This window comes from Myotis daubentonii, chromosome 10, assembly GCF_963259705.1.
Source record: "Myotis daubentonii chromosome 10, mMyoDau2.1, whole genome shotgun sequence".
NCBI lineage: Eukaryota > Metazoa > Chordata > Mammalia > Chiroptera > Vespertilionidae > Myotis > Myotis daubentonii.
Window position 1 is genome coordinate 15197050 of NC_081849.1, and position 24570 is coordinate 15221619.

The following is a 24570-nucleotide window of genomic DNA, read 5'->3' on the forward strand; positions in this document are numbered from 1 at the left end:
TAGAGATTGAATACACACAGTACTTTGGAGCTCTGATTGCCCCAAAGGTTAATAATACAATGGGAGTGCATACCAGGAGCTTTCATTCTGAAGGACTTTATGGAAGGCTTTCCAGAGAATATGGTAAGTCTAAAAGGATGATTAGGAACGAGCTAGATAAAGTCAGCTGGAATAGGGGATACATTGTTGGATAATGTAAGGATGTAGATACTGCAGGCAGAGAAAATAACATATAAAGATTTGGAACAAGCAAGAATATGGCATATTCGGACTTGAGCTAGCTGGCATGTAAGCTGGAACATGATGTGAGGTGGAACATGATGCAGATACACAGCAGCTCATCCATGTTCAGAAAATTAAAATATATAGTGATTGAAATGGAAAGCCACCAATGAGGTTTAATCTGTGAAGCTGGTAATCAGATTAGCATGTTAGAAAGATCACTTCAGCTACAGGGTGGAGAATGTGCTAAATGGAAGAAAAACTAGAGGCCAGAAGATTACAAGGTCGTTGGTGTAAAATATAACAGAGGTGATTTTTGCCTGGTAACTACACCATAGATAACAAAGATACGAGTTTTAAAAGTACATTTTGTGCTATTGGTGTGAGTGGGGAAAGAAAAGAATTCAAGTCAAGTGATACAGAAGCTTTGTAGTTTTGGAAAGAAGTGATTATTCTATCCAAACCAAGAAAGGCAAATCAATACTGATTTGCACAACTATAATCCTTTGTATCAGTCTATTTGGATTTGCTGTTACAAAGTATGACAGACGGTGGCTTATAAAAAGCAGAAATTTTTTTCTAACTGTTCTGGAAGCTGGGGATTTCAAGATCAAGATCAGCAGATTCCATACCTGGCGAGGTCCTGCTTTCTGGTCCACAGAAGGCATCTGCTAGTGGTACCTGCATGTGGCAGAAGGGACAAGGGAGCTCTCAGACCTCTTTTATAAGGGCACTAAGACCACTTCCCAAAGGCCCCATCTCCAAATGCCATCACCTCGGGGGTTAGGATTTTAACATGTAAATTTTGGAAGAAAACAAACATTCATTTCATAGTAGCCTTGTTCTAAAAAATGTCATTATTTAAAATTTATATATGTATGTAAAGTGTTGATATTAGATTCAAGAGGTGATACCATTGGTAAGAATGCCACAATTTTGGCAACTAATCCTCAATTTTTTCTTTTATTTATTTGGCCTCACCATATACTCCTATACTCTCTCCAATCCTTCTTATACTAGATTTCACCATAATTTGTTGTTTTACAAAATGTTTTACAATTTACATATTATTAAATTCACCTATTATAGGTGTAAAATCAATATTTTCTTACAAATTTTATACAATTGTACAATTACCATAATCTGGTTTTAAACATCCCTTCACCTCAAAAAGGTGCATTGGCTGATATTCAGTTAACCCCCAGTCCCATATCTCCCTCAATACAACCAATAATCTGTGTCTAGCATCATAGTTTGCTTTTAAGGGGCATTTGATACGCATTGCATCATACAACATGTAGCCTTTTGACTTAGTATAATGTGCGTGGATTCATCCATTTTGGGGCATGTATCAGTAGTTAGACCCTTCTTATTCCTGAATATTATTCCAATATGGAGATAAACCAAATCTTGTTTTCCATTTATCAGTTGACTTTGTTTTTTGCTATTACAAAGAAAATGCTCTTAATAGCTGCCTACATGTCTTTATGAGTTAATATGTTCTTGTTTTTCTTTGACTCTAGAAATGGAATTGGTATCTTGTGTGGTAAGTTTCTGTTAGACTTTTTGAGAAACTGCCACATTGTTTTCCAAAATGTCTGTACCATTTCTACATTCCTTTCAGAAATGTATGCGAGTTCTAATTTCCCCACATCATGGCCAGTACCTAATACTGTCTGCCATTTCATTGTAGTCGCTCTAGTAAATAATATTTCATAGAGGTCTTCACATGCATTTTCATACTCATTAATTATGTTGAGCATTTTTTATGTTCTTATTAGTCATATGTGTATCTTCACTGTTAGGCTTAATACATTATTTGACCCATTTTAATAATGGTATGGTTTTCTTATTATTAAACTGTAAAAGTTTTGTGTGTATATCCTGAATACAGTTCCCTTATGAAATATAAAACTGTAAAACTTCTAAAATGAAGCACAGAAGAAAAGTTCCATCTTTCATTCTAGAAGTTTTATAGTTTACCACTTCCATTTTGACTTATCTAGTTTGTGTTAACTTTTATGTAAGCTGTAAGGTAAGACTCTCAGTTTTTCTTTTCTTCCATTTCCCAATACCATTGATAGAAAAGTCTATCTTTTCCCTGTGAGATTGTCTTGACACATTTATCAAAAATTAGTTTATTATAAATATAAAAATTAGCTTAATTTTTTTTTTTTTTGGTGCAATGGTAAACGGGATTGTTTTTATAATCTCTCTTTCTGAAAGTTCACTATTGGTGTATAGAAATGCCTCAGATTTCTTGGGGTTAATTTTGTATCCTGCTACATTGCCAAATTCATGTATTAAGTCTAGTAGTTTTTTGATGGAGTCTCTAGGGTTTTGTATGTATAATATCATGTCGTCTGCAAATAAGGACAGTTTTACTTCCTCTTTTCCAATTTGGATGCCTTTTATTTCTTCTTCTTGCCGAATTGCAATGGCTAACACTTCCAATACTATGTTGAACAGGAGTGGTGAGAGGGGGCATCCCTGTCTTGTTCCTGTTCTTAGGGGAAATGGTGTTAGTTTTTGTCCATTGAGTATGATGTTGGCTGTGGGCCTGTCATATATGGCTTTTATTATGTTGAGGTATGATCCTTCTACTCCCACCTTGCTGAGAGTTTTTATCAAAAATGGGTGTTGAATTTTGTCAAATGATTTTTCTGCATCAATTGATATGACCACGTGGTTTTTTTCTTTCAATTTGTTTATGTGATGTATCACGTTTATTGATTTGCGGATATTGTACCATCCTTGCATCCCTGGGATAAATCCAACTTGGTCATGGTGTATGATCTTTCTGATGTACTGCTGGATCCGATTTGCTAAGATTTTGTTGAGGATTTTGGCATCTATGATCATGAGGGATATTGGCCTGTAATTCTCTTTCATTGTGTTGTCTTTACCTGGTTTTGGTATTAGGGTGATGCTGGCTTCATAGAATGAGCTTGGAAGTGTTCCTTCCTCTTGAATTTTTTGTAGTAGTCTGAGGAGGATAGGTTTTAGTTCTTCCTTGAATGTTTGGTAAAACTCCCCTGTGAAGCCGTCTGGTCCTGGGCTTTTGTTTGATGGAAGCTTTTTGATGACTGCTTCAATTTCTTCCATAGTTATTGGCCTGTTGAGATTTTTAGATTCTTCCTGATTGAGTTTTGGAATGTTGTATTTTTCTAGGAATTTGTCCATTTCCTCCAGGTTGTCTAGTTTGTTGGAGTAGAGCTGTCCATAGTATTTTTTAAAAATCATTTGTATTTCTGTGGGGTCTGTTGTTATTTCGCCTCTATCGTTTCTGATTTTATTTATTTGGGTCCTCTCTCTCTGCTTCTTGGTGAGTCTGGCTAGAGGTTTGTCAATCTTGTTTATCCTTTCAAAGAACCAGCTCTTGGTTTCATTGATTTTCTGTATTGTTTTTTTGGTCTCTATGTCATTTATTTCTGCTCTAATCTTTATTATCTCCTTCCTTCTGCTCACTCTGGGGTTTTCTTGTTGCTCTCTTTCTAATTCTTTGAGTTGTAGAGTTAGATGATTTACTACCATTTTTTCTTGTTTTTTGAGATAGGCCTGTAGGGCTATAAACTTCCCTCTCAGGACTGCTTTCATTGTGTCCCATAGGTTTTGGATTATTGTGTTTTCATTGTCATTAGTTTCCAGGATGTTTTTAATTTCTTCTTTGATCTCATTGGTAATCCAATCAATATTTAATAGCATGCTATTCAGCTTCCAGGTGTTTGAGTATTTTGGGTTGTTTTTATTGTAGTTTATTTCTAATATTATGCCATCGTGGTCTGCGAAGACGCTTTTTATGATTTCAATCTTCTTGAATTTGGGGGTACTTTGCTTGTGACCCAATATGTGGTCTATTTTTGAATATGTCTTATGAGCATTTGAGTAGAATGTATATTCCCTGGCTTTGGGGTGAAGTGTTCTGAAGATGTCTATTAAGTCCATCTGATCTAGTGAGTCATTTAGGATTGCTGTATCTTTGCTGATTGTTTGTTTAGAGGGCTTATCCAGTGCTGTCAGTGGTGTATTAAAGTCTCCTACTATGATTGTATTGTTGTCGATCTCTCCTTTGATATCTTCCAGGAGTTTTTTTTATGAATTTGGGTGCTTCTGCATTGGGTGCATATATGTTTACCAGGGTTATATCTTCTAAATTAAGCTACCTAGGAATAAACTTAACTAAAGAGGTAAAAGACCTCTACTCAGAAAACTACAGGACGTTGAAAAAAAATATAGAGGAAGACATAAACAGATGGAAGAACATACCATGTTCATGGATTGGTAGAATCAACATCATTAAAATGTCCATACTACCCAAAGCAATCTATAAATTCAACACACTTCCCATTAAAATACCAACGGCATACTTCAGAGATCTAGAACGAACTTTCCAAAAATTCATCTGGAATAAAAAAAGACCCTGAATAGCTGCAGCAATCCTGAAAAAGAACAAAGTAGGTGGGATCTCAATACAGATATCAAGTTGTATTACAAAGCCACTGTTCTCAAAACTGCCTGGTACTGGCACAAGTATAGGCATATAGATCAATGGAATAGAATAGAGAGCCCAGAAATCAGCCCGAACCAATATGCTCAATTAATATTTGACAAAGGAGGCAAGAACATACAATGGAGCCAAGATAGTCTCTTCAATAAATGGTGTTGGGAAAATTGGACAGATATATGCAAGAAAATGAAACTAGACCACCAACTTACACCATACACAAAAATAAACTCAAAATGGATAAAGGACTTAAATGTATGACAAGAAACCATAAAAATTCTAGAAGAATCCAAAGGCAACAAAATATCAGACATATGCCGAAGCAATTTCTTCACTGATATAGCTCCTAGGGCACTTGAAACTAAAGAAAAAATGAACAAATGGGACTACATCAAAATAAAAAGCTTCTGCACAGCAAAAGAAACCATCAACAAAACAATGAGAAAACCCACTGTGTGGGAAAACATATTTGCCAATGACATATCTGATAAGGGCCTAATCTCCAAAATTTATAGGGAATTCATACAACTTAACAAAAGGAAGATAAACAATCCAATCAAAAAATGGGCAAAGGACCTAAATAGACACCTTTCAAAAGAGGACATTCAGAAAGCCAAGAGACGTATGAAAACATGCTCAAAGTCACTAATCATCCGAAAGATGCAAATCAAAACAGCAATGAGGTAACACCTCACACCTGTCAGACTGGCTCTCATCAACAAATCAACAAACGACAAGTGCTGGAGAGGATGTGGAGAAAAAGGAACACTTGTGCACTGCTGGTGGGAATGCAGACTGGTGCAGCCACTATGGAAGACAGTATGGAGTTTCCTCAAAAAACTGAAAATGGAACTCCCATTTTACCCTGTGATCCCACTTCTAGGAATATATCCCAAGAAACCAGAAACACCAATCAGAAAGGATATATGCACCCCTATGTTCATAGCAGCACAATTCACCATAGCTACGATCTGGAAACAGCCTAAGTGCCCATCAGTAGATGAATGGATTAGAAAACTGTGGTACATCTACACGATGGAATACTATGCTGCTCTAAAAAGGAAGGAACTCTTACCATTTGCAACGGCATGGATGGAACTGGAGAGCATTATGCTAAGTGAAATAAGCCAGTCAATGAAGGAAAAATACCACATGATCTCACTCGTTCATGGACAATAGAGACCATTATAAACTTTTGAACAATAATAGATACAGAGGGAGAGCTGCCTCAAACAGATTGTCAAACTGCAGCGGGAAGGCCGGGGAGGGTTGGGGGTAGGAGGTAGGGGGGTAAGAGATCAACTAAAGGACTTGTATGCATGCATATAAGCATAACCAATGGACATAAGACACTGAGGGATAGGGGGGGCTAGGGGACTGTCTAGGGTGGGGGGATAAAATGGATACATATGTAATACCCTTTGTAATACTTTAAGCAATAAAAAAAAAATAAAAAAAAAATAGAGATGCTCTTAGCTCACCCCCCCCAAAAAAAATATAAAAGTTTATTTCTGGATTTTTTTAATTCTGTTTTATTGTTTATTTGCCAAATATCTAACTATCAGATATATCTGGTTTTATAGTGGTTATGAAATAAGCTGGTTAAGTTCTTCAACTTCGTTATTTTTCAAAATTGTTGCTTTTTTTTAGGGCCTTTGCATTTCCATATGCCTTTTAGGATCAGTTTAACAATTTCTATTAAAAATTTCTATTGGCATTTTTATAAGAATTGCATTGTATTTTAGATCACTTTGAGGGAGAATTTCTATCTTGACAGTATTTTATCTGTCAATGTATTGATGTTTATTTAGATTTTTAAAAATTTCTCTCAGTTTCCTTGTTTTTAGTTTATAATCCTTGAACTAATTTTTTAAATTTTATTTCTAAGCATTTTTTTTATTCCATTATGATGGAATTGTTTTGTTAATTTTGTTTTCCATGTAATTGTTACTAGTATTTCAAAATACACGAGACTTTTGTAAATCCATCTTGTAGCCTATAATTTTGTTTTTGTTTGTCCTTAATTATTTGGTATTATATATATACTAGAGGCCCGGTGCACAAAAATTTGTGCACTTGGGGGGGAAGGGGGTTCCCTCAGCCCGGCCTGTGCCCTCTCACAGTCTGGGACCCCTCGGGAGATAATGACCTGCTGGCTTAGGCCTGCTCCCGGGTGGCAGAGAGCAGGCCCAATCCCTAGGTGCAGCCCCTGGTCAGGCTCAGAGCAGGGCCGATTGGGGAGTTGGGGCGCTGCCCCCTGTCATGCACAGAGCAGGGAGATTGGGAGGTTGCGATGCCACCCTCAGTCACGCTCAGGGTAGGGCCGATTGGGGGGTGGGGCACTGTCCCCTGTCACACTCAAGGCAGGGTCAATGGGGAGGTTGCGGCGCCACCCTCGGTCACCCACAGAGCAGGGCCAATCAGGGGGGTTGGGGCTCTGTACCCTGTCACGCACAGAGCAGGGCCAATCAGGGGGTTGGGGCGCCACCACTCTCACACTCAGGGCAGGGCCGATGGGGAGGTTATAGCTCTACCCCGTCACACACAGAGCAGGGCCCGTGGGGGAGGGTTGTTGGGGAGCTCCCCCCTATCAGGCACAGAGCAGGGCTGATCAGGGGGTTAGGGCGCCTTCCCCTGTCATGAACAGAGCAGGGTGGATAGGGAGATTGTGACCCCACCGCCTATCACACACAGAGCCACAGGGCGATCAGGGGGTTTGGGCGCTGCCCCCTGTCACGCTGATCCTGGTGCCGGGAGGCCTCATGGCTCCGCTGATCCCGGTGCCGGGAGGCATATTACCCTTTTACTATATAGGGTAGAGGCCTGGTGCAAGGGTGGGGCTGGCTGGTTTTCCCTGAAGGGTGTCCTGGATCAGGGTGGGGGTCCCCACTGGGGTGCCTGGCCAGTCTGGGTGAGGGGCTAAGGGCTGTTTTCAGGCTGGGGGGTGACTGAAGCTCCCAACTGCTCCTTTTTTTCTTTCTTTTTTTTTTTTATTCTGGGCTAGCTTTAGCTTGAGGCTTGGCTCCAGCTCTTAGGCCCCCGCAGCTGAAAGTAGGTTTCTGGCCTTTGCATACAATGTTGCGAATCTGCTGGCTGAAGTCCGGCGGTATTTGTTACATAGTTTCTTAAATTGCCTGCTCAGAGGCCAGCAGCCGCAGGTGGGGAACGTTGGTTTCCTCCGTCACTGAAGCAACCAAGCCTCATGTTAGTTTCATGCTTCCTGGCTGCCAGCCGCCATCTTGGCTGACAGTTAATTTGCATATCTCGCTGATTATTCAAAGAAAAGGGTAGCGGTCATACGCCAATTACCATGTTTCTCTTTTATTAGTGTAGATGAGATTCTGTCATTTGCAAATAGACTTTTACTTCATTTCAATCTGTTTACTCTTTCTTACTTCTGCCTTATTTTACTGGCTGAAATCTCCAGTAAAATATTAGATCAAAGGGATGAAAGAGAACCTTTCCTTGTTTCTGATCTGATGAACCAAGCAATCAGCATCTTCATCATTAAGTTTAGGGATAGCTGCTCTTTTTTAATACATGTCTTTTATCAGGTGAAGGAAATTTGTTCTACTGTTAGTTTATCAAGAAGTCTGGTGTTGTCAAATGCTTTATCTATATCTATTGAGATACAATTGTTCTTTGTTCTATTAATATAGTATATGATTTTTAGATATTAAATTAACCTTGCATTTGACTTGGTCATAGTACCTAATCCCTATTACATGTTACTTACTGGATGAATTATGCTAGTACTTCATTAAGGATTTTTGTAGATATGTTCATGATGGACATTAGACATTAATTTTATATTCTTGCAATATATTGTTCTGATTATTGTATCAGGATAATAAATATTGGCCTCAGAATAAATTAGTTGAAAAAGATTTATTTTTTTAAATTGTGATAATGATTTGGTGTTATTTCTACTTCAAACCTTTAATATACTTGATATAATTCACCAATTAAGCCATAAGTGCTTTACTTTGGGGGAAGATTTTTAATCAATAGTTTTATTTCTGAATGTATTAGTATATTTATGTATTTTATTTATTATTGAATTGGTTTTGGTCATTTGTTTACTTTGAGGAATTATTCTATTTCAACAAAGCTATCAGTATTTAATTAATATCCTTCAATTTTCATAATATTCCTATTTTAATTACAATAGTCAGTAAAAACATCTTTTTAAATTTTGTTATTGGTATATTTGTTGCTAGTTGAAATGGGGCATTTTTCATGTAGTTGTGAGAAAAGCATCTCCAAGGATCCACACATGGGGGAGGGGGGCAGGGGGAGCTAATGGTAAGATTTATTGGGATTGAAATGGAAGGCTGCACCCAGGTTCCTACTGTGCATGTCTCAGAAAAAGCACCGTCCCCTTCACCATCTTTTCTTCTACTGCGCATGTGCCCGGCAGAGGCATTTTCTCTTTATTGTTTATTCCTTCCCCAAATAGCCTGGAGGGTGGAGTGGTTGTACCCTAGAGAGATTGGAAAGCTGGTCCTTCCTCCTAGGGGTGTTAGGCCCCTTGGCCAGGCAATGCTGCAACCCCCTGGGTTGTCTTGAATGGTCTATATTGCCACCTGAAGCTTAGTTGGTATCATAGTGTTAATTGTAATTTCTATTTCAGGTGTAAATATTCTAATCTTACTATGTCAGCTTTTCTTTGAAACATTAATGCATTTCTGATTTTGCTGGGGTCAAGTCAGCTTTCCCTGTCATGATTATTTTGGTAATGAATAGAGCACAGGAAATCTTCTAGAAGCACATGTTTGCTTAAAATCCAAATTGTACAAGAACTTTTTAAAGAATATTAGCTAAAATGTTTAAAATATTTTGGAGCATGGAATATTATGCTTAAAGTAAAATGAGCCTCATCACTCTTGGTAACCAGTGATGGCAAAATTTCACCAATTTTGAAGGTGTGACAGATTATTTAAAAACAAACAATGAAAGCCCGAGACAATTTTGCTCAGTGGTTAGAGCATCGGCCCATGGACCTAAGGGTTGTGGGTTTGATTCCTGGTCAACGGCATGTACTGAGTTTGCAGGCTGGATACCCAACCAGGATCAGGGCACGTGCAGGAGGCAACCAATTGATGTGTCTCTCTCACATTGGTGTTTCTCTCTCTTGCTCACTCACACCTTCCTTTCCACTCTCTCTAAAAATCAATGGAAAAATATCCCTGGGTAAGGATTAAAAAATAAAAATAATTTAAAAAACAATGAAAAAGTAAAGAAAACAATGCTGAGTTGAATAGAAATCTAATTTTGCAGTTTAAAGAGTATTGCCTTTTAAGAAGATAGTATTCAACTTTGGATATAATATATCTGAATAATCTAAATATTTTGATGAGTTTGATTAATGTAAATGTATTTAAAATTTTTTATATTTGTTTTTCAAATTTATGAATATTTGTTTGAATATTAAGCTATATCAATGTGAAGAAAAAAATATATGAGAAAGCATTAGAAGCTGAACTAAAAAATCAAATTGGGGGAAAACATATTTTCTTTGTAGAAATAAAACATGGATAGGCAGAATTGAAAGAGTAAAAAAATGAGTGCAAAAACAGTGTGTATCTTCAATCAATTGCTACTGCTAAAGGAATAAAGCAAAACACTTCCTCAAAAGCTAATAGTTTGGCTTATAGCATTTCTTGTGTTTTAAATATGTATTTTTATTGATTTCAGAGAGGAAGGGAGAGGGAAAGAGAGATAGAAACAACAGTGGCGAGAGAGAATATCATTGATTGGCAGCCTCTTGCACCTCCGACACTGGAGATTGAGTCTGCAACTGGGCATGTGCCTGACCGAAATCGAACCATGCCCTGCTGGTTCTTAGGTGGATGCTCAACCACTGAGCTACTCTGGCTGGGCTATAGCATTTCTGGTACCTAATTTACTTTCAAATTGAAAATTTGAAGCAATAGAAAGACTACATGTCACCATGCAGGAAACTGAAAGTAACTGAACAATAACTAAATGTATATAAAACATTAACTGTATTAAATATACAATATGCATGTATATTGTGGATGATGTCAACAAGGGTCATGTTGTCTATGATATGGCTGTGTGAACAAAGTTTTATCCCTTGTCCCATGTGAGCACCACACACCCTATAACAGTATATGATTTTGTGAGTCTTTGCTGGCCATCTGCCCCAACCCAGGTGTAATTGGTCACTCTCTCTTTTTGCTACCTAGCAGGACTCAGATCTCTACTATAGCTTAATTCACAAAATGATTGCAATAACAGGTGTACATGCTCCTTTATTTTTTGTAAAGCCTCTGAAGGCTGTGATCACTTCATATTCTTTTTCAGATCTTTGTCAGACCTGTAATACTTACACAATGTACAATGCAATGACTGATAAATTAGGCTCTACTAAAGAATTAATAGGTAAATACATGAATTAAATATATACATGCATTCCCATAAAATATTCATCTTCACTTTCTGGACTAAATTAAATATGATGTTCTTGTCAATACACTTATTTCCCATCTGTAGATATATCAATATTTTAAAAATATATGGATAAGGACAAGCTATGTATGTAGATTGCTATCTACTCATGTTCAAATTCTATTTCTCTTGCCTAATTTGTTTTGTGACTACCCCACTGAGAACAATCCAATGTCACTTAAGCCTAAGTGGGTATTTGGAGAAATGAAGTGGTGATTTCTTTCAGGTAATATCTAGCACTTTATTAGGCATTCATTAATAAGCAAGTGTCAGCAACTAAAATCAGAATACATTTCCAAGTAAAATGTTATTTCACTGTTTCTAGATATTGATACTGACATATCAATGGTACCATGACTAAAGGAAATGTAGAAATTTAGGTAATTGTACTTTAGAATCTTTTCAAAACCTGGTTCATTCAAAGGAATGCATGATGTTTCCTCTCTAATGCGCTCTAAACAAAAATAGTGCCTCTCCCTCATTGAACTGTCTTATAGACTTTGCCCTTGGAAAAGCTGTGTCTGTCCCATAACCTTCAGCATAGTGCAAATCTTTACCTCAGTCAGTCTGAATTATTCAACATCTTATAACTTGAGATCCAAAAGTGCTGGGGAGAAATTATCCACTGTCACTATGTGAGAAGGTTAGCAAATCCTTTCCACAAAAATAACCATACAGATGGACAAAATTTATAAAAACAACCATTTTAGCATTTTGGATATCAACCAAAGCTTACATATAATATGAGAAACATCTATTCTTGAAAATTGCTTAGTATCAGGTAGGACCAGTGGTCAGTGCAAAAAATCACTGATGAAAATAAGGTGACATTTGGCAGGTAGACATAACTCAATGAGCTGTGAAAATCAATTAACCAAATATAGCCTGTTCCAAAGAAATAAAAGATACAAATGAATAACACATTAACCATTTTTTCTTCTTATTTTAATGTATTTATTTTTTATTTTTTAATTTGTCCTTATTGTTTAAAGTATTACCGATGTCCCTTTCCCCCCCCATTGACCTTCCCTACCTTGCACCCGCCCCTCCCAGGCCTTCACCACACTGTTGTCTGTATCCACGGGCTGTACATATCCTATATAATAAAAGACTAATATGCAAATAGACCGAACAGCGGAACAACCGAACAACTGGTCGCTATGATGTGCACTGACCGCCAGGGGGGGTGTGGGGAACATGGTAGGCGTTGGCCATGTTGGGATGGTGGAGCAGGTGAGCTTGGGTGCCAAACCAAGGTGGGGTGCCAGTTGCTGTCATTGGGGCAAACCTCTGGTGGTTACTGGAAATTCTTTGCTCCCCTGCACCACGGTCCCACCTGGCACTTGCACCTGCTGCCAGCACAGGTCCTGCTCGCACCTGAAACTGGCACCAGAGCTGCCGCTTGCACCTGCTTTCGGTGCCCAGTGCCAGTCCCAATTACTCCGCTTCATCAGCGAGTGTGAGTGGCAGCTGCTGGTCCTGATCGCCCCTGAGGGCTTCTCCACTGCCCCCTGCTCCTGAGGGGCAATAGAGGCAGCAGCTACCACTCACACTTGCTGACAGTGATGGCCCCGCTTGTACCTGCTGCTGGCGCCAGCTCCAATTGCTCCGCACCATCAGTGGGTGAGAGCGGGGCTGGTGCCATCAGTGTTTGGGGAGCAGCAGTGGTAGGAACGGTGCTGCTGGAAGACAGGGGACTGGAGGCTGGGGTGGGAGGGGCAAGAGAACCACACCTGTGCCTACTGCAACCTCCCAGCCCACAGATCCTTTCAAGGTACACGAACTCATGCACTGGGCCCCTTAGTATGCATATAAGTTCCCAGGTTAATCTCATAGAATACTATGCAGCTATAAAAAACAAAAAAAGGAACACTTACCCTTTGAGACAGCATGGAGGTACCTGGAAAGTATTAGGCTAAGTGAAATAAGCCAGTTAGAGAAAGATAAGTATCACATGATCTTATTCATATGTGGAACCTAATAAACAAAATACTTTAAACTTTAACCCAAGTTTGTCCTAAATTATACTTGCTAGACAATACTAGAAAATTGTCATGCCATTTTTATATTTTATTTTTTAATTTTGATTGTTGAAAGTATTACATATGTCCCCTTCCCCCCACACTTCCCCCGTTGACCTCTTCTAGCCCACCCTAGGCCTTTACCACCCTATTTCATGTGTCCACAAGTTATGCATATATGCATACAAGTTCTTTGGTTGATCTCTTGCCCCCTACCCTATCCAGCCTTCCCTCTGAGGTTCGACAGCCTGTTTTGTGCTTCTATGTCTCTGGATATATTTTGTTCATCAGTTTATTTTACTCATTAGATTCAATTTATGAGTGAGATCTTTCTCTGATTTCTTGAGAGCTAAGTGTGCATGGACTCCACCCTGCCTACATACATATACACAGCACACACACATTCAACTACATGTATGTAGCTATTAGCAAGTGATAAATGAAAATAATAAAAACAAATTTTAGTTTATATATAATAACTATTTTAGGATGCTTTTATATCAATTGTAAAGTTTCAATTTTTTTAAAAAATTTTAAGCCTAAATAGTTTAAGAAGCAGTCATCCTATCTAATAAAGAGGGAATATGCTAATTGACCCTCACACCATTGCAGATGGTGGTGACCACAGCCAATAAGGAGGGAATATGCTAATTGACTGCCCCGCCCTCAAAGATGGCAGCGTCCACAGTCGCAAGATACCGGCGCCCAGTCCTCTCATCCCCGTTGGGGCGGCAGGCGTGCAACAAGGCCAGGCCTGCCCCCAGGAGGGCCCAGCCGCTCCGCACACCTGCCTCCAGAGTCCCCCATTCCCTAAAGCCCCCAGCTGCCCAGAGCTGGCCTGAGGCACAAACAAGTCTTGGATGGCAGCTGCTCAGCCACTCAGGGATGGCCCATGGCACAGGCAAGCCTCAGATGGCAGCTTCCCAGCCACCCAGGGCCGCCCTAGGCTCACGTAACCAGGCCGGCCAAGGCTTGCGCTGCTGGCAGTGGCAGCAGCAGAGGTGTGATGGGGTGTCGCCTTCCCCTGATTGCCGGGTTGCCTCCTGCCCCTGAGAGCCCCCAGACTGTGAGAGTGGCAGGTTGGGCTGAGGGACACCCCCTCCAGTGCATGACTTTTCATGCACTGGGACTCTAGTTATAATATAGAAGCTGAGATGCAATTGTAGAGAAGTCCTCAAGGATATTTAAGCCTATAATTCAGGGGCTGAGGACTCAGTGCCACAGTTACTAATGATGTAAGAACATCTTTCCAGACAGAAAATGTGTGACCAAGCTCTTCTATTCAAAAAAGTTATTTCCTTTGTGGTATTTTACTATGCTTACATTAGATTTAGATTCTTTTTATCATAAATATTGGTTGGGATAGACTGCTATTAATTGCAAGGTAGAAAATATACTGTATATCTAAAGGCAACTCACAATCAAGGTAACTTACTAGGAGTTGGCTATTGCAGAATTGATTATTTCAGGGTGTCATGATGCCAGCTAAGGTCTAAGTTCTCCCTAGGTTTTTGCTATTCTTGGTGTAACAACTTTCCTCCTCTGGCTACCATTCATGATTATATGATGGCTACTGAAGTTTCAATCATGATATTTACTTAAAAATGTATCTAAAGACAGAAAGAGGTGTAGATGGGATGTAGATAGATAGATAATGATTTTCTCTTTATTTCTTGTCTTCTTATTTCTTCATTGTTTTCTTGTTGACTTAACTTCAAATTATTTTTTAATTAGGGAGATAAATTTTCAAATCACGCATGATTCTATTTATTTTTTTTGTCAGACAGTGTTTAGCACATTGTTTCTTCAAATGATGAAACTATGATGTTATCCTATATAATAAAAGCCTAATATGCAAATTGTCCCCTTGACTGGGAGTTCGACCTCAAGCTATGACATGCTGACCACCAGGTGGTGGAACCTGGTGGGTGTTGCCAATGCAACGCTGGCAGCAGGCAGCAGTGGAGGCATTACTGTCCCCGATGGACCCTGATGAGAGCAGGATTGTGGCGGGATGGTGGAGCAGGTGAACGGGTGGTGCCAGGCCAAGGCGGGTGAGAGCAGGGCCTGATCGCCCCTCAAATCACCCTGCAGATGACGACTAGCAGTGGTGGCAAGGGGTGGGGGTCCGATGACTCAGGTAAAGGGGGGCACCTGGGGGCCCATGAGCCTAGGTGCTGTCCAGGACCCAGAGGTCAGCTAGGACCTGTCCTTCCATGCCAGACACTCGCGCTTCGATTGCCGGCCAGTCCTAGGGACCGCACCTGTGCACAAATTTCATTCACCAGGCCTCTAGTTAGAATATAAGGAAGGCATGGATGTTGGTCTGGTGAATAACAGTGCCTGTCGTTGTGTGGTTTATTTTAAAACAGAAACTTGATTTAAAACATTTTTGTAGTGACAAAGATCAACTCATATGTAATAGCACTATGAAGTAGGAATGCTAATCTCAGAAGTTATGAAAGGCAATGCGAACTGGCAAGAAGAAAATGGAGACAGAAATATGTAGGTTATATTCTGGCCCTTAAAATTCATAGATGTCTGACCTACTAAGCTGAGACATGGAATGCTCATCCAGAACATGGGGAAAGGAAGAAGCTATGCCTAAAATGTGAAAGAAAGAGTATATACTTCAAAACTTTATGATTTTTACAGGAATGCAAAGAGAGAATGAAGGGAATGCTCTTCTAATGCCACACTTGGTCATTTTGAGCAGATCATTAAAAAAATTATTTTTTAAAAGAGCTGCCATGGAACTAGAGTCCATTGGGTAAGTGCTTTATTTACTGTGAATTGCTAAGAAAGTTGCTCTGCAATTCTTAGTTCTAATAATCGAAAGGACTTTTTAGGAAGGGATAGTGGAAGTTATGTATTTACCTCTAGGAGTTACTGCTGTTCTGAATAAAAAATACCTTCCAAGAAGACCCAATACTTGTGTAAGCAGCAATTCCAAGCTAATTAGGGGGGCCACTGTTTGGCACCAAGAGTGCCAAACAACCGCTGGGTTATTGTCAAGAGCAACTGCCGGGATTGCTTGATGGAAATAGTAGTGGAAGTCTCATTGTGGAGGGTTGAAGGTGTGGCTAACTACTCCTTTCAAAATGTTCAGAACATGTTAACTTGAGAATGAATCATCTCTAATAGCATTCTTATTTGTGGATTGGGTATGAACACTGGTTGATATATCATTGTATCCTCGATGAGAAGAGAAAAGTATACTGCTTAGAAAGAATACTGGTGGAATAAGAAACCCAGAAACATCTATTGAGCATTTAGATTATCCATATGGACCATCAAATCTGTTTCAGATTGCTGGACAGAAGTGTGTGTCCTGGAGAAAGGGACTTACACACATACGAATGAACAGCTTATTATTATCATCGAAATTAGTTTTCATAATTAGACTGATGGTAATCTTGAAGTGTTTTTAGTGATTTAGTTCACATTTGCATGGACTCTGCAAGTTTTTTTTTTTAATATGTGAAAATGTGTGCTACAGTGATATTTTTGATACCAAGTGTTCTCAACAGAAAGCAGGCAATTTTTTAAAATTCTCAAGAAAATTAAATACATTAGATTATGACCCTGGTTAGTGATCTCAGTGGTTAGAGAAGCTGCAGAGCACCGAAAGGTTGAGGGTTTGATTCCTGGTCAAGGCCATATACCTGGGTCGCAGGTTCGATCCCCTGCTTGGTTATGGCACATGCAGGAGGCAACCAATCTATGTGTCTCTTTCACATCCATGTTTCTCTCTATCTTTCTTTGTCTATCCCTCTACCTCTCTCTCTAAAAATCAATGGAAAGAATATCTTCAGATGAGGATAAAAATATATTTATCCTCATAATCTAATATATAAAAATATATTAGATTATAAACAATATATTAGATTATGTTTATAATGCTACCATGATTAACTGAAAGAGTAAAGCACAAATATTAAAAATGTATGTAAGATATATGTGTTAACATATTCAGGGATAACCTGCTTGCCCTTTTGACATGAATTTAGGATAAGTTAACATTAATAAAGCCAAGATATTTGCCTTGTCAGAAGCTATTGTTTATTGGTTTCAAGCAATACATTCCTAATATGGTTCTGATCATTGTTCAGTGCTATCATTTCCATTTCTTAGAGTTTCAGTGGAAACACTTAGCTAAAAGCTGCCCTGCCTTTCTAATTCCTTCCTGCCCAGATAGACCTCAAAAATAAGACACAGTGTCTCTAGGAGGCAATACCCTCTCACACTGTGTGATTCTCAACATCTGCTGTGTTCAAAATGCTTCTTTCTTTCTAATGCACAGAATATCGCTTACAGGAATTTCACATGCTTTTGTCAGGTTAATTTTCAATGTGGTTCTTCTAAAATTTAATAATGCAGAGTGTTTGTAAGTAGATGAAAAATACACATTCTGACCATTCAAGCACTAAAATGCCTAGGAGGGTAAAAAGAAAAAATGATATTCAATCTGGCCTTTTGCATGTGTATTGTTGGTAAAATAAAATTATGTCCACTGACCTTTGTCTAATATAAGATTCCCTTATTTTTAAAGCTGTTCCACAGGCCTTGTATCTTTAGTATTGCCATACTTGCCAGCAGCAACCATACTGGACAATATTAGTGAAAGCAAAATCCCCACCATTGGAATTTGATTGTTAAAAAGCATAACGATGTATGTTTGTTTAATGCATATATTTTACACACACACACACACACACACACAGAATTGCTGACTCCTAGGAAAATATTCATTTGATCATAGTTTATTTAGTTGTTTTTTTATTTGTTACTGACTGAATGTGACCTAGTAACCCCCATTCGAGAGTTACTACGGGCCAGTAATCTATACAGTTCAGGTATTGGTTAAGTCTATTATTTTCTTCTGGAATTGTTTTATAATGACAAGGAGTCTTACCATACCAATATTATTCCACTACTTTTGCTATTCCTCCTCCTCTGTCTCTACTTCCTTTTCCTCTTCCTTTATCTCTCTCTTTAAATACAGTTGAGCTGTTAATTTTCTAAGGGCTGTAGCATATGAGCTGTGCTTACCTGGGTTAATGATAAAACCTGTTCCAGATGAAGGAAGCCTCTCTCCTTCATAGGTGTATGCAAGAACCCTAGGCAGTTTTCTGTAAGCCACAATATACTCTGGATTTGTTCCATAGTTTGTAACCAGCTGATCTTTGTGCTCCTTGGGTGAGCAATCCGTAATGATTATCATTGTTCTTTTTCTTTTATTTGACTGAGCTCTTTTTTTAATTTTAATTTTATGGTTGACAATATTACTGATGTCCCCCTTTGCCTACCTCCACCAACTTCTCTTAACACAATTCTTGCTTTCAATTCTCTGCTCTGGTATTAGTAAATCTTCAGTCTGATAACTGAATACTGATTCCCAGTAGCTCTGAGAGATAGATTTTTTTTCCCCATTATATTGACTATAATTGCTTATTTCTACAAGCTCTGATCTTGTCCAGTTTTTCATTTATTTATGGCCAGTAGGTATCCTATCTAATAAAAGAGAAAAATGGTAATTGGCGTACGATGATACCCTTTTCATTGGCTAATCAGGGCTATATGCAAATTAACTGCCAACTAAGATTGGCAGTTAACTGCCAACTAAGATTGACAGTTAACTGCCAACAAGATGGCAGTTAATTTGCATATGTAGGCACAATGCAGGGAGGCAAAAGGGAAAGCAGGAAGAAGCCCCCTGCCACTGACAGTGATCAGAAACCCAGGGGGGAGCTAAGAGCTGGGGGGCAGGGCAAAGGTGGCCCTGGGGCCGCCTTTGCCCTGCACCCAAGTCATGATCGGAGAATCAGGTGCCTTTGCCGCCCTGGCCAGTGATAGCAGGAAGTAGGGGTGGAGCCAGTGATGGGAGCTGGGCACGGTCGAAGCTGGAAGTCCCGGGAGCTAGGGGTCCCTTGCCTGGGCCTAAAGTGAAGTCCACGATCGCGGGGCCGCTGCAGCTGCGGGTCCCCACTGCCCGGGCCGGACGCCTAGGCCAGAGGCGTTAGGCCTGGGCAGGGGTGGAGCCTGCAACTGCGGGGAGATGGGGATCCCCTGTCCAAGCCTGACACCTCTGCCGGAGGCCTCAGGCCTGGTCAAGGGGCCGATCCGGTGATTGGTGATCGGAGGGTGATGAGGGTCAACTCCTCTGGCCGAGGCATCAGGCCTGGGCGGGGACCAGAGCCAGTGATTGGGGGGAGATGGGGGTCCCCTGCCCAGGCCTAATGCCTCAGCCAGTGGCGTTAGGCCTGGGCAGGGGCAGAGCCTGCAACCACGGGGAGCTGGGGGTCCCCTGCCCAAGCCTGACACCTCTGCCGGAGGCCTCAGGCCTGGTCAAGGGGCCGATCCGGTGATTGGTGATCGGAGGGTGATGAGGGTCAACTCCTCTGGCTGAGGCATCAGGCCTGGGTGGGGGGCGGAGCCGGGGATTGGGGGGATATGATAGTCCCCTTGCCCAGGCCTGAAGCCTGGGTCAGAGGCGTCAGGCTTAGGCGGGGGGTGGAGCAAGCGATCAGAGGGAGATGGGGGTCCCCTGTCCAGGCATGATTCCTGGGCCAGAGGCCTCAGGCCTGGACGGGGGCCAAAGCCAGTGATCGGGGGGAGATGGGGCTCCCCTGCCCAGGCCTGACACCTCTGCCGGAGGCCTCAGGCCTGGTCAAGGGGCCGATCCGGTGATTGGTGATCGGAGGGTGATGAGGGTCAACTCCTCTGGCCGAGGCATCAGGCCTGGGCGGGGACCAGAGCCAGTGATTGGGGGGAGATGGGGGTCCCCTGCCCAGGCCTAATGCCTCAGCCAGTGGCGTTAGGCCTGGGCAGGGGCAGAGCCTGCAACCACGGGGAGCTGGGGGTCCCCTGCCCAAGCCTGACACCTCTGCCGGAGGCCTCAGGCCTGGTCAAGGGGCCGATCCGGTGATTGGTGATCGGAGGGTGATGAGGGTCAACTCCTCTGGCTGAGGCATCAGGCCTGGGTGGGGGGCAGAGCCGGGGATTGGGGGGATATGATAGTCCCCTTGCCCAGGCCTGAAGCCTGGGTCAGAGGCGTCAGGCTTAGGCGGGGGGTGGAGCAAGCGATCAGAGGGAGATGGGGGTCCCCTGTCCAGGCATGATTCCTGGGCCAGAGGCCTCAGGCCTGGACGGGGGCCAAAGCCAGTGATCGGGGGGAGATGGGGATCCCCTGTCCAAGCCTGACACCTCTGGCGGAGGCGTCAGGCCTGGGCAAGGGGCTGATCAGGTGATCGCAGGGTGATGGGGGTCTACACCTCTGGCCGAGGCATCAGGCCTGGGCTGGGGGCAGAACCAGTGATGGGGGGAAATGAGGGTCCCCTGCCCAGGCCTGACGCCTCTGTCAGAGGCGTCAGGCCTGGGCAAGGGGCTGATCCTGCGATTGGAGGGTGATGGGAGTCAACGCCTGAGGGCTCCCAGTATGTGAGAGGGGGCAGGCTGGGATGAGGGACACTCCCCCCCACACACACACCCAGTGCACAAATTTCATGCACCGGGACCCTAGTTTTTAATAATTGATAATAAGTCATAACCCACAAAACACTTTTAAAATATAATGACCTACAATATATTTAGTGTCTGGGGCTCACTTTTTCCTGTTTTGTCAGGAAGTGAAGGTAATTTATTTTCTTTATTACTAAGAGTTGTATGACTGTAAATGAAAGGTGTGGAGAAGAGGAGAGAGAGAGCGCGTGCTTCCCACATAGAAGGAACACTTTGAGGAAAGGCTTAGAAGTGGAAGACTGCAGAGCATGTTAAGGGAAATGCTAGTGGCTTGAAGTAGAAGTGCAAGGGAAAGAGGAAATGTGGTTCAAATTGTAGAAGGCTTATCAACATCTTCAGGCAGTGGAGTGGACTTAAAAATTATAGTTTTTAGGCAAATTTAGAGAGTAGTTGAGAAACTCAAAGTCAAGGCCATAGTCAAGAGTCAGTGGAGATTTAACTCTAGGACACTAATGACTAGCACATACTTGAAAAAATAAAATAGTATGTTTTAATTTAGGTTTGCGGTTCAACTGAGGTATTGGTGCAATAGTTTGAGTTTGAGGTTTGATAGTCTAACTTTGGGGTTCACCGGGCGCATTTGTGCAATGTCCAGTAATAATTCCAAAATATGAATATGTACCTTGGAAAGATATTCTCCATTAAGTTTTATTAACCTGGACATTTATCATTTTCTCCAGTGGTGCTAAGAATTCTAGAAATTGCTGAAGATTAAAACCTGAAATATTTATTTATTCATTTGAAATTTATTTAAACTACTACTAGGTGTCCATCTCTATCACTGAACCTTCCATTAAGGTACTTGAGGATAGGTAGTTTTCAAGCTTAAAGACCCACCCGTACCCACATACACAGGCATTAAAATAATATATATATTTTAAATCTGACACATAGAGGTGAGAATTATATAGAGTATTTCCATTTTTGGAGCTAATTACAGTTAGGGCAATGAAATTTATAAAGGAATAATATGGAGATAAAAACTATTAAAACATAAAAAATTAAGAATGTAACAAGTGAGATGCTTACTGACTGCAGAGTTGAAATTTATGATCCAGGATTGACTTTTTCCACCATTTTTTTCTTCATATATTTCAGAGACTAGAGCCAGCTAGCATCACTATCTTCTTCACAGAATTTTTAATCACTTCAATATGATTTCCAGGGTTAATTTTGCCTGAGAGAACTTCCAGGGTTTGAAATTGGTGTATTGGGTTTTGCACCTGGAACAGATCAACAAATTGCCACCATTATTGGTTAAAGATTGCTCTGCACTCATATTGAGTAAAAGCATATCTGAATGTCATTTGCAATGTCATGAGCATAAAATGCTCCTTTAAGAGATCAAAGAACATTTGATTTTTAAAATAAATTAATCATTTAAATATTTGTTTCTAATAAAGCTAAAATCATTATAGTAATTAATGTAACCACACTAGTTGAGTTGAACTATAAACAAAAAGTACATTGACTTATGTCTAATTTTTTGAGGATAGTATTGCATATTTGTTTTCTGAATTGATAATTGGGCAATTCAATTAACCTTTTGCACATGTTATGTATTGGGATAAGCAATTTACGTTTGCCATCTGTTTCACTTTACAGAATCAAATTCACTGATGATATTACTATTGAATGAAAGGGATTTGAAAATGCTACATAGTCACTTCATTTACTTACATTTTTAAAAAAATTCAAATAATATTTAATGTGAAGTTAAGTGTGTATAATCTTTATTAGGTATATCATTTGATGAGAGCACAATTTTAGGTTATATAGGAATACATATCTTAAATACCATTTTCCCATTCTTGATTGTTTTACTATTGTTTCTAAACTTATTACATTAATTTATTTTAATTTACTTTATTTTATCCATCAGCATTTATCCCCTCTGTGCCCTCTTCCACTTTCACCCCCTGCCACAATCACTAACTACACTGTTGTCCAACTCCATGAGTTCTTCCTCTTTTTTTCTTTCTCAATTCCTCTTCCACTTCCCGAATCTCTCTCTACACACACACACACACCCCAGAGCTGTCTGTCTGCTCTCTATGAATCTGTCTCTATTTTTCTTGGTAGTTCAGCTTGTTCATTGAATTCCACAACGAATGAAATAATATGGTACTGACTTTCTCTCACTGGTTTATTTTTTATTTATTCAATAAATGGTGCTTGGAAAATTGGACAGATCCATAAGAAAAAATAAAACTAGACCACCTGCCTCACAAAAGAATAAACTCAAAATGGATTAAAGACTTAAATGTTAGACTTAAAACCATAAAAGTCATAGAAGAAAACATAGGCAGTAAAATCTTCGACATTTCTTGGAGCAATATTTTTTTAAAATATTTTATTGATTTTTTACAGAGAGGAAGGGAGAGAGATAGAGAGTTAGAAACATTGATGAGAGAGAAACATCGATCAGCTGCCTCCTGCACATCTCCTAATGGGGATGTGCCTGCAACCCAGGTAGGTACATGCCCTTGACCGGAATCGAACCTGGGACCTTCAGTCCGCAGGCCGACGCTCTATCCACTGAGCCAAACCGGTTTCAGTGTGGAGCAATATTTTTTTCTAATATATCTCCTCGGGCAAGGGAAATAAACGAAAAAATAACCAAATGGGACTAAACAAAACAAAAGAGTTTTTGCACAGTATGGAAAACCATCAACAAAATGAAAAGACAACTCACTGATGGGAGAACGTATTCACCAATGTTATATCTGATAAAGTGTTAATGAAAAAGAACTTATAAAACTCAACACCAAAAAAATCTAATTTAAAAATGGGCAAAAGACCTGAATAATCACTTCTCCTAAGAGGACATACAGATGGCCAATGGACATATGAAAAGATACTCAATGTCACTAATGATCAGGAAATGCAAATTAAAACCTCAATGAGATAACACCTCACACCTATCAGAATGGCAATCATCAATACATCAACAGACAACAAGTGTTGGTGAGGATGTGGAGAAAATGGAACCCTTGTGCACTGTTGGTGGGAATGCAGACTGGTGCAGCCACTGTGGAAAGCAGAATGGAGTTATCTCAAAAAATTAAAAATGGAACTGCCTAAGGACTGAGTGATCCCATTTTTGGGAATTTATCCGAAGAATCCCGAAACACAAATTTGAAAGAACACATGTTCTCCTATGTTCATAGAAGTATTATTTACAACAGCCAAGATTTGAAAGCAGCCCAAGTGCCCATCAGTCGATGAGTAGATACAAAAGCTGTGTTACATTTACACAATGGAATACTACTCAGCCATAAAAAGAAAGACAATTTTACTCTTTGTGACAGCATGGATGGACCTGGAGAACACTATTACATTAAATTTTGTGTAAATGTTTTTGTATCGGTGGATATTATTTTATTAAAATTCCCATCTGTTGGTCCAGAAAGAACAAATAATATAATGCCATTTTTGGCACAATGTTTCTGAGCCATGCAAGGCTTTTTTTGGTCATTCTATTTCATTTTAGGAAAAGCCTGATCTCTAGCATCTTACCAGTTCAACTTTGGACTTCCTTGTCCCAACACAGGTTGCATCTCTCTCTCCCCCATTCCTGAGACTTATTCACACATAGTATGTTATTGATTTTAAAGTTAGTATTTCAAGTGTTGGAGTAGATATTTGAGTAAATACAGATTACTCAGTAATCCTGAAATCATTCTACTTTTCCTATGTTTACATTAGGCATATCAAACTTCACTAGCCATCCCTCCAAATATATTTACCTCTTGTGGTACTTGTTTTGAGGTTCAATTTTCACAATAAAAGCTTCAGATAATAAATACCTAAATATCTAAATTACTT